Below are 15804 nucleotides of genomic sequence, written 5' to 3'. Positions count from 1 at the left end.
GAAGGATAGATTCTGCATTGGGAATTTTGTGTAGCATTTCTGATTAGCTTTTCAAAGAGGGCAGGTGTTAAGCTATTAAACTTCAGTGCGTCATAATGGAATTGGAGCATCTAGCTCTCTTGGACTTTCTGAGAAGTTCGGCTCTTTGTCAGCTCTGTCATACCAACGGAGCGAGTAAAACTAGCAAAATGCAGTAAAAGCCACAGCTGTCCATTTTGGTGGCAATACAACCAAAAACCCTGTGATTAAGACTTGCTGAAGAGTACGATGCCATATTTGCAGTGTCGCTTTTCTCTCCAGGGTCACATTTACGCACCTTTTTTCTTTGCTTGAGTCCCAGTTCTGAGGCATTATAGTTGCATGCAGCCATGAAACCAAGCGGCAGATGCTCTCATCCTTCAACTCAGTCAAACTCCCATAAAGCAGTCTATGTAAAGTAAGCGCAGTTAACAATTGCAGACTCCGTGTGCGTATTCTAATTTTGCATTAGCGCACTTCATTAAGATTTTAAAGGCCAAACACCGTGACTAAACACATCTTTCCCAAATGCCAGCAGATTCATACTAAGGGTTTTGCATCAGTTTTTTCCTAACCATGCTTGCTTTTAATCTTCTCGTTGATACTCAACTTTTGCAAGTAAAAAAATGACCAAATTCTGCCCCTGTGCAGCGGTCTTACCTTTAGGTGATTTGCCTGCGTAGAACTGAAAGCAGTCTTGGGCATTTCCTTACACAATCACTTAAACAATGTCCTGAATAGTGTGACGATATGTGTGGCATGCCTGTCACGTGGCCAATTCCTCACATGGCTTCTCTTGGAAACAAGGAGTCTGGACTGTCCGCTCAGCCTCAGGACCCTTTCTGCATGGCCAGGCTGAGGTGGCTGACACAGAGTAATACGGAGCATGAAGAACCAGTGGCCACATCCTGGAGCCTTTGCTTGTGCAAGACTTACGTCAAATTCAGTGGGATTTTCATTTTACTAGGGACACAGGATCAGTTCCTTTATCTGCGTGACGCTGACTCTAGTAACTCTAAAAAAGCACATCAAAACGGTCTATGCTTGAGTCTGAAAACCTGAGGATGGCTTTCTTTTTGTATCATACTGTGTCATATCTCTTACTCAAAGATAAAATCTTTAAATATCAAAAGTTAAATTTTAATTCAAATTTTCTTTCTTAAAGATTTCTTTTTTTGCTATCTGATGCTGGACAATTGGCTAACTAAATGATTACACTGTGGTCTCACCTAGAATTTTCACTAAGGTTTGAACTTACTAGCTTATTACTAATGCAAATGGAAGTCTTTGAGTCCTTACTCTCATTTGTATTTTCTCTAGCTAGGCACTTGAAATTACCACTAAAATTTTACAGCACTGTAACTGGTGATCTGAAGGGGTTGCATGTTCATAAAAAAGAGTAAAGACTCTTTGCCTGCTTAATAACTGTGTCGTATATTCTTCCTCCATCTTGAAGAAACCTTGTTGAAATGGATCTTTAATAGATGTATTTGAAACATCACTTTTCATAAAATACTTCAAATAATTGAGAAATATACAGGATTTTATTTTAAATAATTTAATGAAATCTTGTAGTTTTTCAACTTAACTAAATGTTAATTTTTCTGGGCAGGCACAGTTATGCTTTTATGTAAGAACCATTTTTCAGAGTAACAGAAGCTTGCAAAAAAACCCCCAAAACACAAACCACAATCATATGCCATATACAGATAGTGGAAATAAGCACACAGACTTTGGAGGTGAAATCAGTGCCGAAACTATGGAAGTCAGTACTGGCTCTGGCAAGGTCTTGGTCTATCAAAGGCCAGCCTTCTCCAGTGAGTAGTACCAGCTGATTTGGATAATAACAACATGGCCTGCAAAAGGTGGTCCCATGCTGATATAGAGATTCAGGAGGACAGCTGAGAAGCAGCCAGGGTGCTCCTGTGTAGACTGACACAGGCACCGATGCAGTACAGCTGATGAGCATAGTAGCACACTGGCACGGCTACAGTGGTTTCAGACCTTCGCTCAAATCTGTCTTTCTGCATGGTGCTGTACTAGTTCAAGACGAAGCTTTTTAGAGGGAATCCTCCAAGTGGCTTCATGCAGACATTATTCTTGGCTACACTCCTTTAAAAAAGAAAGGACAGCATCACAGCAAGGAGCTGGGAGCCTACAGCACAAAGAAGCAGAAAGCAGATGAACAGACAGGTCTCTATAGTGACAGAAGGGAACTTCCTGTGGACCTGAGATTGCTGCAGTGCAGCCATTCAGTTGACTAAAATCAAGCCAGCAAGTAAGGACTTTTCCTGGACATTCACAGCAGTCAAGGGGAGGGTCTCTTACCTCTCTGCAAGCAGTCTGTCTTCAGACATGTAATGGAGCACCATCTATACTGGATGATACACAAGCCTCTCCAGGCAACTATCCCAGGTAAATAACCTGTGTGCTCCTGAAGCTTGACTTGTTGGTCACAGATAACATTGAGAGGGATGGTGAGCAGAGGAATATGATCATCTCCTGGTAGATTAAATGAGCAACCTATTGAATTTGGAATCTTCTTAATGGCATTTATACAAAACCACTTTAAGGTATACATTTAAGCAAGCAGATCACCTAGGGGATTTTGAATTGGTCAATAAGATTCTTCATGGCCCAGATCTTCTGATATATGAAATATAACAGGATACAAAAATGAAATGTTTTTCATTAGAATGGTCATCTTGTTCTGAGATAGTTTTGTAAGGTATTAAGTTAGCAATATCTATTTTATTACTATCTCAATAACATATGTTCTGGATATCCTTAGTGATATGCATACAATAAGGGAAAGGAGCGAGAAAGAAGAACATTGTGTTCTGTTTCCAAGAATTAAGTTTTCTTTGATGAAATCTTTTTAGCAAATGAGTGCACTGCCAACTGTTACTGCTAAACTTTAGGGTACATTGAACAAATCTCGCAACTTGTATTGGCACATGTACTGCGTGAAAGATAACCCCTTAGAAGTTGCTATGGAATGGTGGAGAAAGAATAGAAACAAGCCAGGTGTTTGCTTTATGATAAGCAAAATTATGTATTTTAAATGAGGTACCAATGAACTGAACAGCTCAGTAGTAAAAAATCATAGCAGACAAAAGGTTTTTCTTCTATAGATGAAGAAGCCTGGCTTTGCATGATTTCAGCCTATTCTGTTGCACCATAGGTAAATAACAATGAACTCCTGCCTTCCTTCTTCTATTAGCTTGTCAAATAGCTTTATCTTTCTTTTTTATATTTTTGGAGAGGGAGACAGTGAGAAAATTAGGACCATGAAGATCTGCTTGCAAGGTGCAAAAATGACATCTGAAAAGTAAGCTCTTCAACCTTCTCATGCATTTGAATACTTCAGCTCTAGGCAGATACTGTCTGGTGGATATGTAAGTTTCCTGGATTAATTCTGCTATAGAGCAAGTGGGAGATAGCAAGGAACTAGTTCTTTTTTCCAAGACGTGATTGTGCATCATGCAGGTGCTATTCTGAGTTAAGTCCCTTGCAGCTTCCTGTCTTCTTGGGGCTTTATTTTCTTCATCTGTAGCTTGGCCATAATGGCTACTTCTGTAGTACTATAAACATGAAGACTGCTCAGGTATGTCAACTTCAGTTCTCTAAAAAAAGTATGCCACAGATATTAAGACTTTAGGCTGTATCTTATTCCATCTATTTCTAAAAGGCTCCATTCATAATTTAGCTTTAAAGCTGGTAGCTTATAAAAGTACATAGGAAAACCTTTGTGCCAACATATACTTGAGGTCTGTTTAAAATGCTACTGTACAGGCTACTGAGTGGAGGTACTGTGTTTTTCATCTGTTTGTGCACTGCAGTGATCACTGAAGAAGAGAATCCGTATGTGAACTTGTTAGTGTAAATTGTTTGTTTTCTACTTGCACTTCCATAATTACATATAATACAGTGAGAAAAAGACTTGCATTCTGTTTCCATGAGAGGAAAGTATATGTAGCCTAAATAAAGGAAGTATCTTCGTTAGAACATGGAGTAGGCATATGCTGCTTTTACTGTTCATATTAAAGCAGTGCAGGGGAAAATCAGTAAAGGAATGGATCCCTTTGCTAAGTGTTGTACACGTAGATAAGTAAGAAAAGTTCTCTGCCATGGAGATCAGTCCTCTATTTGTGTGACAGAGCTTGAAGAACACTGGTGGACTGAGAAGTTTCAGTGACAATTTAGCAGAAAAACAGAAATTAAAACTTACCACTTACCTATTTGTATAGTACTTATTTCTAACTGTATTAGGGGAATAGTGTAATATTTCTTTAGACTATCGTACAGAAATTCCTCAGAGTACATGTGGTATCATAAGTAAATGTGTGCTTTGTGACTTTAATTAAAACTTTCCTTGTTGACATGGTTTAGCATGGGTTGCTACAGACTTCAAGATATGTATCTATACTGGCACGTGCATTTTTAATATTTTTTCTCGTTTTTAACACAACTACATTACTCTAACTTGGACCAATGACAGCAACAGGGATAATATTTAAACTGATGTCTGCCATATTTAAAAGGCTGCCTAATGCAGTGCAGCGGAGATACTCTTTTCATGACTGTCTGAAAAGGATGACAGCTTGCCTTCAAAACAGCATTTAAATGAAAAGTATAATTCAGTACTGTGCTACTGCAGGATGTTTTAAAGAGACTGACAGCTGTGGTTGATCCCTGCTTTGGACACTGGAGCTTCTCCTTGTCCCAAATTGTTTGACATGTTGGTTCAGCACATGCCAGAAAGTAATGTGCAGTCACTCATTCAATTCTCAGGTAGATTTCAATGATGGGGAAACTCAAAATGATCAATCAGATTTTCTGTGTTCTCACTTTTTCAGAGGGATACAGGTTCCTAATTTGTTATTAGTGCTATTTGGGAGAGTTAGCATATTGCTTCCATATGTCTTGTGACGCTGAGACCTTACATAAGTATCACTATAAAGAGAAGCCACACCACTTTTTTTTTTTTTTTCCCCTCCTCTCTGGCGGGCATTTTCATTTCTCTTCGCAGAAACAAACTTTAAAGGCCACACACTTCCACTTCATAATTTTCTGTGTTTGGGAGCCAAAAAAACTAACTTGAAACTCCACTGCTCTTTAATTAATTATGTCTTTGCATTGCAAAATGTATACTTTACATGTTAGTGTAAAAATGAACAAAAGACTGTCATTTGGATTAAAAGTTAAAACCCAGTCATAATATAGCTCTTGCCAAGGACATGCACTGAAAAAGAAATCTGAACTCTGCTCTTTTCCTGCATGATCAAAAGTCCTTCTCTGGCTGAGAATACTAGTTTGCTCTCAAAAGGTGTGGAGGAGTGAGTAAGGGGTAAAGATGGGCACTTCTGAAAGTTGATGTATCTCTACTTATGAACCTGCATGTGGTGGTTCAGGTATCAATCAGTGCTGGCTGAAGCAGGCTTAAGCACTCCTTTGATCATTCTAGAGCACTGTCTGCTCTATGCAGAGATTTCCTGGTGTAGTGAGTCCAGCACCTGCTATGCAAATAACAATGAATGAAACTCCTATACATAGAATAATAAATACCTATCTTTGAATTGCAGAGGTAGAAGATCTATGTACTTTAATCTCAGAATTTCACTTTAATAGCTAGAAACTGTCGTGGTTTAGCCCCAGATGGCAACTAAGCACCATGCAGCCGCCGCTCGCTCACTCCCCCCGTGGTGGGATGGGGAAGAGAATTGGAAGAGTAAAAGTGAGAACACTCGTGGGTTGAGATAAGGACAGTTTAATAGGGAATGCAAAAGCCGCGCGCACGAGCAAAGCGAAGCAAGGAATTCATTCACTCCTTCCCATGGTCAGGCAGGTGTTCAGCCATCTCCAGGAAAGCAGGGCTCCATCACGTGTAATGGTTACTTGGGAAGACAAACACCATCACTCCAAATGTCCCCCCCTTCCTTCTTCTTCCCCAGCTTTATATACTGAGCATGATGTCATGTGGTATGGAATAGCCCTTTGGTCAGTTTGGATCAACAATCCTGGCTGTGTCCCCTCCCAGCTTCTTGGGCACCTGGCAGAGCATGGGGAGCTGGGAAAAAAAGTCCTTGACAAGTGTAAATACCACTTAGCAACAGCCAAAACATCAGTGTGTTATCAATATTACTAAAACCCAAAACACAGCACTACACCAGCCACTAGGAAGGAAATCAACTCTATCCCAGCCGAAACCAGGACAAAACCTTTTCACTAATATCAGACTACATTTGGCTGACTGATTTGCATTTGTTTTACTCTTGAGATGGAGTATGTCTATTTATCATTTCATTTTGGAAACATTACATTCTTTGACCTTTGCACCTATCTTAAGTAGTTTTTTTGAACTTCCAGACCCTTGATTATCCTTGTCAAAAGAAGACTGAATCTGTAAGTTCCTTTTTGCTATATTAGTTTGAGAGAATCTTGCCTGAAAAAATCTGAAGCATTCCCTCCCCTGCAGGCACAGTGTCGTAGTTTTACTCCAGCTGGCAACTAAGCCCCACACAGCTGCTGGCTCACTCTCCCTGGTGGGATGGGAGAGAGAATCAGAAGAGTAAAAGTGAGAAAACTCATGGGTTGAGATAAAGACAGTTTAATAGGTAAAGCAAAAGCCACGCATGCAAGCAAAGCAAAAGAAGGAATTCATTCACTGCTTCCCATTAGCGGGTGTTCAGCCATCTCCAGGAAAGCAGGGCTCCATCATGTGTAATGGTTACTTGGGAAGACAAACACCATCACTCCGAATGTTTCCTCCTTCTTCCCCCAGCTTTATACACTGAGCATGATGCCATATAGTATGGAATAGCCCTTTGGTCAGTTGGGGTCAGCTGTCCCAGCTGTGCCCCCTCCCAACTCCTTGTGCACCTGGCAGAGCATGGGAAGCTGAAAAGTCCTTGATTTAGTATAAGCACTACTTAGCAACAACTAAAACATCTCTGTATTATCAACACAGTGTTCAGCACCAATCCAAAACATAGCCCTATACTAGCTACTATAAAGAAAATTAACTCTGTCCCAACCAAAACCAGTACACAAGGGTCTTGCATTCTCAGAGAGCGCAAGTAAGTTTCATCTGACACAAAAGATGCACTTTCAAATAAAAAACATTTAATGCTTTCTCCAGCAATGTAGGAGAAAGTTAAACACTGGCTAATATAAAATAGGTAATATCTGCTTACCCATTGTGTAATCTTTTGATACCTAATGTAGGACTTGGCTGACTCTTCAGTGTAATATAATAACTCGGGGCGGGGGGCATTTATTGCCTTTGTGCTATGACACTGGTTGAATTTACTTTCAGCTTGTGTAGTGTTAACAATCCTCTATTTGTCATTTGAGTGTGAAACTCTGTAAGTTGGTCCCCTGTGAATGGATCATTAACAGTATGTGAGCCTTATGTATGAAGGGCTTCTCTTTCTTGTTGTTATGTACCTGTTCTTTCAAATCTAACATGGCTATCAGAAAATAAAGGGAAGCACAGCTTGCTGGCAGTTGCTAAGGCTTGGATAATTAATTGCTGGTGTAGGACTTCTTACAGGGAGGGGGCAGAACTAATTTAAATGACACAATCAGATTAACCCTGGCTCTGGCCTTTCAGAATTTTTGCAATCACCTTGCAAGATCCTAATATTTTCTTTTGTAAAAGTTACATCTGAGCAGCTGGAAGATTATCAAAGTAATTGTCTTTTAAAATTGCTATTTAAAATGACTGTCCATGCTCAACACCTTAGGCAAAGTGATTTATAGACATGAAAAGTAATGGCAGAGCTCTTTATTTCCACTTCAGCACTCCACCGTGTTCAGCTACTGTACTGTAGCCTTCGGTTTATTTCAGTCAAGAGTGTTACTTAAACTTGGAAGGAGTAAAATTCCGTATGTCCAGAAAGAGAGAAACCAGCACTCAGCTGGAACAGAGGCATCAGTCTCAGCATGTTCTTCAGGTCAGAATCCAGCACTCACTGCGCTGTTCCACCTGCAGAAACAAGAATAACTTTACTTCCCAAGAACCAGAGTATCTGCAAGAGCGCTTTATCCAAAACACTTCTAAACAATGATCTCTGAGAAAACTGGGCTTAAGAATAAGATTTGAGAAACAGACGTTTCATAAAAGGTTTCAGACTCAAGCATAGACCGTTTTGATGTGCTTTTTTAGAGTTACTAGAGTCAGCGTCACGCAGATAAAGGAACTGATCCTGTGTCCCTAGTAAAATGAAAGTCCCACTGAATTTGACGTAAGTCTTGCACAAGCAAAGGCTCCAGGATGTGGCCACTGGTTCTTCATGCTCCGTATTACTCTGTGTCAGCCACCTCAGCCTGGCCATGCAGAAAGGGTCCTGAGGCTGAGCAGACAGTCCAGACTCCTTGTTTCCAAGAGAAGCCATGTGAGGAATTGGCCACGTGACAGGCATGCCACACATATCGTCACACTATTCAGGACACTGTTTAAGTGATTGTGTAAGGAAATGCCCAAGACTGCTTTCAGTTCTATGCAGGCAAATCACCTAAAGGTAAGACCGCTGCACAGGGGCAGAATTTGGTCATTTTTTTACTTGCAAAAGTTGAGTATCAACGAGAAGATTAAAAGCAAGCATGGTTAGGAAAAAACTGATGCAAAACCCTTAGTATGAATCTGCTGGCATTTGGGAAAGATGTGTTTAGTCACGGTGTTTGGCCTTTAAAATCTTAATGAAGTGCGCTAATGCAAAATTAGAATACGCACACGGAGTCTGCAATTGTTAACTGCGCTTACTTTACATAGACTGCTTTATGGGAGTTTGACTGAGTTGAAGGATGAGAGCATCTGCCGCTTGGTTTCATGGCTGCATGCAACTATAATGCCTCAGAACTGGGACTCAAGCAAAGAAAAAAGGTGCGTAAATGTGACCCTGGAGAGAAAAGCGACACTGCAAATATGGCATCGTACTCTTCAGCAAGTCTTAATCACAGGGTTTTTGGTTGTATTGCCACCAAAATGGACAGCTGTGGCTTTTACTGCATTTTGCTAGTTTTACTCGCTCCGTTGGTATGACAGAGCTGACAAAGAGCCGAACTTCTCAGAAAGTCCAAGAGAGCTAGATGCTCCAATTCCATTACGACGCACTGAAGTTTAATAGCTTAACACCTGCCCTCTTTGAAAAGCTAATCAGAAATGCTACACAAAATTCCCAATGCAGAATCTATCCTTCGTGCTGGCAAAGATGCACAACTGAGGGAGGCACCCACCCTGTGAATTCTATGGAAAAGCAGCTATTGGCAGACTTTTAGAACTGTTTTCATGCACAAACACAAAACTGGTACAGAAAACACAAAACTGATATAGAGAGAAACTGGTGAATCTCATGCGTCCTTTTTAGAACCCTGAGCTTAGAGTCTGAGTTTAAGTGACTGGATAGCTAAAAACGTAAAAGAGAGGCTGTCACAATCACCTGCAGTTCCAGCATGAGGAAACAGGATTGCTTAGACGATTTTCACTAGTTTCTGTTGCTGATACTGTAGCTCACTTATAAGCTTTCTGGATCTGGAATAAATTCAGGATATCAAAAGGCTAAGGCTTAGGCTGCTCACCTTTCTGAAAACAGCTACTTTACTCCTTTGATTCGTCGTACAGGGAACGCCTCAGAGAGACAGACCTTCTTTCAAGGACATCATCAGTTTCATTCTTAGGAGCTCCCTAGCAAAAACACCTCAAGTTACTTAATTGCTTATCTTCAAGAGAACTGATAAAAGTATCTAGTCCAAAGTAAACGTTTCACTTGTTTCCAAAAGAGTTGAACCAGTTCAGGGCAACAGACACTGTCCCTCGTAGCCTTCTCAAGAGTTGGATGCCTCATTATTAAACCTTCTTTTGGCAAGACAGGGCCAAAAGAAATGCCAAAGGCAATTTGCTGGACCTCTGTCACCATCTAAAGGTTGTGACAAAAACAGTCTCTGACTGATAGAACAGCTACACTGAACGTAACGGGATTCTTTGGGATTACAAACTTTTCATCATCAGAGAAGTGTTTCATGTACTTAGGTAAGTAGCAATCAACTTTCCAAAGAGCTGCTGAGAGTCAGAGGACAGCAGACAACCTAGGAAGCCGTTCCTATACATTTCTCATACGCTGCAGGGCCAATTCTCGATCTCACAGTCATTCCTGCGTAAACTCCGCCAAGGCAGACATAACTACAAGAGTATCAGTCTACTGAGGACGACTGCGGAAAACTGACTTCCTCGTTGGAAAACGCCAGTGCTGGTGAGAAAAAACCACACTGACTGATTTCATCAGGAATTTTGTTCTTCAGTGTTTGAGGTCAGACACAGGAGGAAGACAGGACGACAGCGGGTGCTATCACGCTCACAAAGAGATAAACCGTTGCTTCCGCTGGCTGTCTTTTACGTGTAGCACTTTCTAATAGTAGGTTCATAGGTTTTATTGCTCCCCCTGCTCTATCTCATAGTTGAGAGTGAAAACACTCTTTCATTCTTAAGGGGATTGGCATACAACGTTGCTCGGGGAAAAACTAGGACTTCCAGTTGAGAGTGGAAGCCAAGCACTGTGACAGTAAGCACTGTGTATTACAGAACATGCTTTCATGATCCTGCGCCTGAAGTATCGGTTGTGCAGTTTTGCACCTCCTCTCATTCTCACATTCTTGCTAAACAAGTTTATGACTGGGTATTGGATTTTCCCACTGCTGTACTGTAAGAATAAACAGATTCGCAAATGCCATTTCAGGTGCTAAAACAAACAGTGTGGGCAATCATGCTACAGGCAAATTTAGTGGGAATACCAGATAAATACAGATAAATTTAGTGGGAAACATCATCCGAGGGCTTGGGGTTTGGTGATGTAAATTTCCCCAGTTGAAGCATCTGACCCTATCCCTGTAAGCACTTTTAACTTGTACCTAAGTAGGGACCTGTGAGCCACATGCCTCTTTGCAGCAACTGCTAGGTGTGTTAAATAACGGGGTCTGTAGAACTAGAAAGCGAAAGGAAATGTTAATTTGATTTCTGCGTCTTGCACTGGGCTAGCAGCACTGATGCATTCATCCTCGTTCATACGTTCGCCTTCTTTCCTCTAGGGTGGTTCCTTCAGGCTAGTGCAAGGCTAAGCGAGACCTGCCATGTTTGTGTAACCCCAAACCATAAGCAGATGCTACCAATTAGCTGAACAATGGGCATTTACCTCAGTGAAACAAAGGGCCTTATCCTGAAAGCCTGACTCATGCAAGATCTCTTACCATCTAACCCCTACAAGGTTATTAATCATTACAGTCTCGTTGTTTAGGCTGTTTTACAACCCCAAAAGTTAAGAGAGTAAGAGCATGCATTCTGTCACTTCTGCCACCTGAGGTGGGCAAGTCCCACTCATAGGCTACATAGAAGAGGGAGGGAGGGAGGGTGGAAGGGAGCATCAGTGATTTGTGTTTATAGCCCTTCCCTTGGCTGCGAAATAAATACCCCAGGCTTGGATTTGTCACTGAAACACAAATCGGGGACAAACTGAAATAGCCTTCCGTATGCCACTGCGGAATAGCAGGGTTGCAGTAGCCTTTTTGGAAGACAGGGGGAAAAGAGACACTGTAGGGAAAGGCAATGTCCTGTTGGACCAACTCTTATTACTGCAGCCGGAAAAAGAGAACAAATACAGTGATTCACCAGTTCTCTTGTCAATGACAGTGGGCTCATACGGACGCAGCTGTGTGGTCCGTTGTTTCTGAGGTCCAAGTGCTATTTAAATTTATATGGTGTCTTCCGATGCTACGGACACCACTGCTGTGCTCATTCACAAACAGAAACCCAAGACATCCCTTCTAGCCTCTGTTCTGTGGCACTCCGTAGCAACAGAGCATGCCGGGACTTGGCCAGCCTTGTCCGGCAGACAGCTGGCTGCCAACAACTAAGCAGGCATATGTATGGACCAAGGGCAGGTTGGTAGCTACATGGGTAAGAATTCTGACATGCCGAAGGGGTAGGTAACCAGGAGACACTGTCAGGTCAGCACTGGTGGTCCTTGACTTGTAATGTTAATACTCACAGAAGCAAGCCGCTGCTCGGCCTGTGCTGAGGTGAGGAGATTCCGCACCCTCTCGTTGATTTTCTCCCAGCTGAGATCCAAACTGGAACTGAACCTACCGAAAGAGAGCCAACAGTCACATCTCAGTTCCCCTCTGGAGTGACATCATTTGATCCCTTTGCGTACGTTATTTCTCATGCCTCGTTCGTCACATCCTTTCAAACCACCATATAAAATCATGATGATCCCTTCATCCCCTCGTATCAAATCTCTGAATGGGGACGCACACAAATCTGCTAGGCATCTGCTAGACAAGTCTGCTAGGCATCTCAGAGCAAAGTTAATGTTATTGCTATAATCTCCATGCAGTCTGGGCATATATGCCTGTAAGGCTTTCACTGCCAGTACCAGCCAGTACCAACGTAAAAACAGGAAAGAAATGGAGACTCGGGGTAAGACTGAATTGCAGTGCCTTCCTGCTGGGAGGTTAAGATTCTGGGGCGTAAATACAGGCAGCTCTTCTGGCGTTTTAGACATGAAAGAGCACCCAAACCCCCATGCAAAGCAGGGAGATATGAGGGAAGACTGCCAGGAGACTCATGTTCTTCTGAGGCAGCAGCAGCAGCCCACACAGGGCATCCCAAATGGTATCAAGCTCCTGTGCTTTGCACCTGAATCCCTCAACGGGTTTCCTGCCTGTTCTGCCACTGCCTTAATATCCAGCTGGGGTAAAGATAAAGCATTTCCCTCTGGTTCAGCAATTTATTTTTAAGGTGGGCGTAATGCCTCTCTTAACCACCTCACAGAAATACCGTGTGGTTTAATCAAAGCATCAGAAAGCTCAAGTAAAAAGTAAACATCAAGACCTGAGGAAAAAAAGGGGGGGTTGGAGCAGGTGACCTCCAGAGGTCCCTTCCAACCTCAACCATTCTGTGACTCCGCGATTGGAAACCCCGTTGTGAAAAGGCTCAGTACTTCATTTGCTCAAAGATACGAGAAAGCAGGTTCCCAGGTAAAATCCACCCAGGTAACATACTCACACGTGGCAGCACTGCTCATGTTTTTGAATAAAAGACATCACATTTACAAAAGAAGGCCCCTTCCCTTAAACAAACCACCACAGTTCTTATGACTCCTCTGTATTTGCTCTTGCTAGTTACAGATTAATGGCAACCTGTTCTCAATGTCTGTAAAACTGGCCTGAAAAGGCTACTCACAAGGCTGAACGGTAACATTGTATTCTTGGGCCTTCTCCACGCCAGAGAGAAATTTCCCGAAGTTGCCAAAGGCAGCCCAGCCCAACCTAGTCTAGCCATCACCTTCCCAAATACCAGCCCTTACGTCCAACAGACTCTACGCAGGACGTGGAAATCGGGTCCCAGCCAGGTCCAGAATGGTCAGCAAGAAATCATTGCTGACCAAGGGACTGCTCCAGCAAAGCACTTCTTGTGATGAGGCCTGTGAGTCGTCTCGTTACTTCACCGTAGTGAGATTGGGATGATTACCTGTGTTTCGGTGCTGGACTGAGGTCTCAGGGAGTAGTGATAAAAAAATAGCTTTGCCTGATAGAAAAAATACTCTGTCCTGGTATGCCTATGTGCGTGTTTGTACGCAGATGCAGGACGGGTGCGGAAGGAAATACGCATCCCCAGCATGCATAAAGGGAAACAAAACGGTCCCTTAAAGACGGCATGTATGTGGGGCAAAACTTTGTTACTCAGAGCCCAGCACGATCAGATCCTGCTTCGGAATACTGAAGGCACAGTAAAGCTCTCCCCTGTGCAAAGCAGCAGCAAGGCAAGGGATTTATATGGGTGTAGCTCCCCCGGCACTTTTTCAAACTCTATCCTCCAGGGTCAGGCTGCATTTGGGGCTTGTTTATGTGGCCTGCCTAGAAGTTGAACTGCCTGCGCAGTTGCTGTTTCCTTCTCCTGGGGAGCGAGTAATTTTAGGTCAGACCCCCTTCACCTCAGTCATGATGAGGGTAGATGGCAGGTGCTGAACTGGAAGGGACAGGACACGGTTGCAGAAAGTCAGCAACATTACTATATCTGTCTGTCTGTCTGTCTGTCTGTTGAGCAAGACCTGCCGCAGCAAAAAGCGCGCTCTCACTCGGTAACAGTAGTAGGCGATGGATACCCAACCTGAACCTTTGCTCAGAGAAATTGGTGCAAACTTGCATTCCACAGCATGCCACTGCACATTGATCTCCAAAGGTCCTGCAAGGAAACAGCAAAACAGAGTTGCCCTACTTATGTGAGAAGGAAGCCACTCCGTGGAGAAGTGGGGGTCTACCTACTTTTCTTGCCCAAAGCCGACAGCCAGTTGTGCCTAGTATTTCACTGCTCAGAGTGACTCTGTCTGGCTTGAGAGCTGGGCCTGAAGGAGGGCACAGGATAGATGCTGCACCTTCTCCAACCCAAAGGGACTTGGAGAATGCCCCTCCAAGCACCGAGAATGGCTGCTCATGCTCCTCAGAAACTGATCTTAACCCACAAAATGCTCTCATGCTCTAAACCCACTAATGCTCACCCCACAAAAGATTCCTGACCTAAACGAGCATCCACGAACGGAGCGCGCGGGGTTCCTCCTACACAAACTGGAGGGGAGGGTCATGCAGTTCAAACAGAAGGACACAGGCGGCTGTATGCTAGAGAGGAGGGCAACTGAATCTCAGCTCCCTCTCCAGATAAGGATCATGAGCACACACTGTGAAATTCAGAAGCAATAAATGTGAAACCAATGGAAGGGAATACACCCCTTGTATTTGTCCACCTGAGCCACCATTCAACTGCGGAACTCTCCAGGGAACTGCAGAAAATTATTTCCTGATCATGAAAGCGTATCATAGAGAGAAATAAAGAATTTGCGTGGAACATAAACCTCACACTTCAGGGCATAAAGCCTACTGTCAATTGACAGGGGTGACAAAAACTTTCTTCGGGGTATTTCTTCACGCAGTTGTATTCTACGCGGGTTTTCACGCCCCCTTCTGAAGTGCCTAGTCCTAGCCACCGAAGGAGACGTGCTAGGTGAACCATGGCTTCTCTATATATCCGTACAAAGAGAGCATTTCCTGAAGAGCTGTCACAATTTTTCTGCTGAGTTCATCTGAGAATCCTAAGTTCAATTTGCCCAAGAAGTCAGAAAGTGGATCTTTCAGGTCACTCAGCTTGTGTTCTCAGAGAACAAAGTCACCCAGGTAACTGCTTTGATTAAGAATTAGCAACCTGTTTTGAAAAGCAGAGGGAGTCCCAACAGGACTTGGTGACTTGAGGTGTTGGGAGGTAGCAGATGAAGCTGCACAGTGAAAAGCTGAATCCCTCTGGCTGGGAGGATAACGCAAGTAACTCACAGGTCCATCTGTTCCAAGAGATGATGAATCGTGTTCAGAAGTAGCCTGTTCAGATGGTTCCTTGATCATCTGGGGAACAAGGAAGCAAATTTCCATACCTAGAATTGACACATGACATAGCAAAAGCAAGCAACTGGGCAAAGAAAGGAAGGGCAAAGTTGTCATCTGCTTTGTGGAAAGGAAGAACACAGGGGGTATTAGAGGTAAGCTGAAAACTCGTAATGCCCAACGTAAACCAGGTACGCAGACCCACTGTGAGGCACATGCAATGGAAGCCCTTAAAACTCTGGCCCATAATTAACAAAAATAAGCAAAATTCCTCATGCTGATGAGTGGCTGACAAAAGCCAGTCAAACTCATTATTTTAGCCAGATACTCTCTCATTCGTAAAAGGGTAGGACACCACAGGAA

The 15804-nt window shown here is 43.0% G+C and overlaps 1 long non-coding RNA gene across 1 annotated transcript; it reads right to left on the bottom strand.

Annotated features, from left to right (window-relative positions):
- Positions 1–7811: 7811 nt before the first annotated feature.
- On the bottom strand, positions 7812–15488 carry LOC142402668 (uncharacterized). The gene is made up of 4 exons (XR_012773428.1): positions 15269–15488; positions 12060–12153; positions 9601–9706; positions 7812–8008 (listed from the first exon to the last, which is right to left on the bottom strand). It is a non-coding gene; the product is annotated as an uncharacterized LOC142402668 (long non-coding RNA).
- Between the last annotated feature and the right edge of the window lie 316 nt (positions 15489–15804).

Source organism: Mycteria americana, chromosome Z (assembly GCF_035582795.1).
Source record: "Mycteria americana isolate JAX WOST 10 ecotype Jacksonville Zoo and Gardens chromosome Z, USCA_MyAme_1.0, whole genome shotgun sequence".
Taxonomy (NCBI): domain Eukaryota; kingdom Metazoa; phylum Chordata; class Aves; order Ciconiiformes; family Ciconiidae; genus Mycteria; species Mycteria americana.
This window is presented reverse-complemented; position numbering and strand designations above follow the sequence as displayed.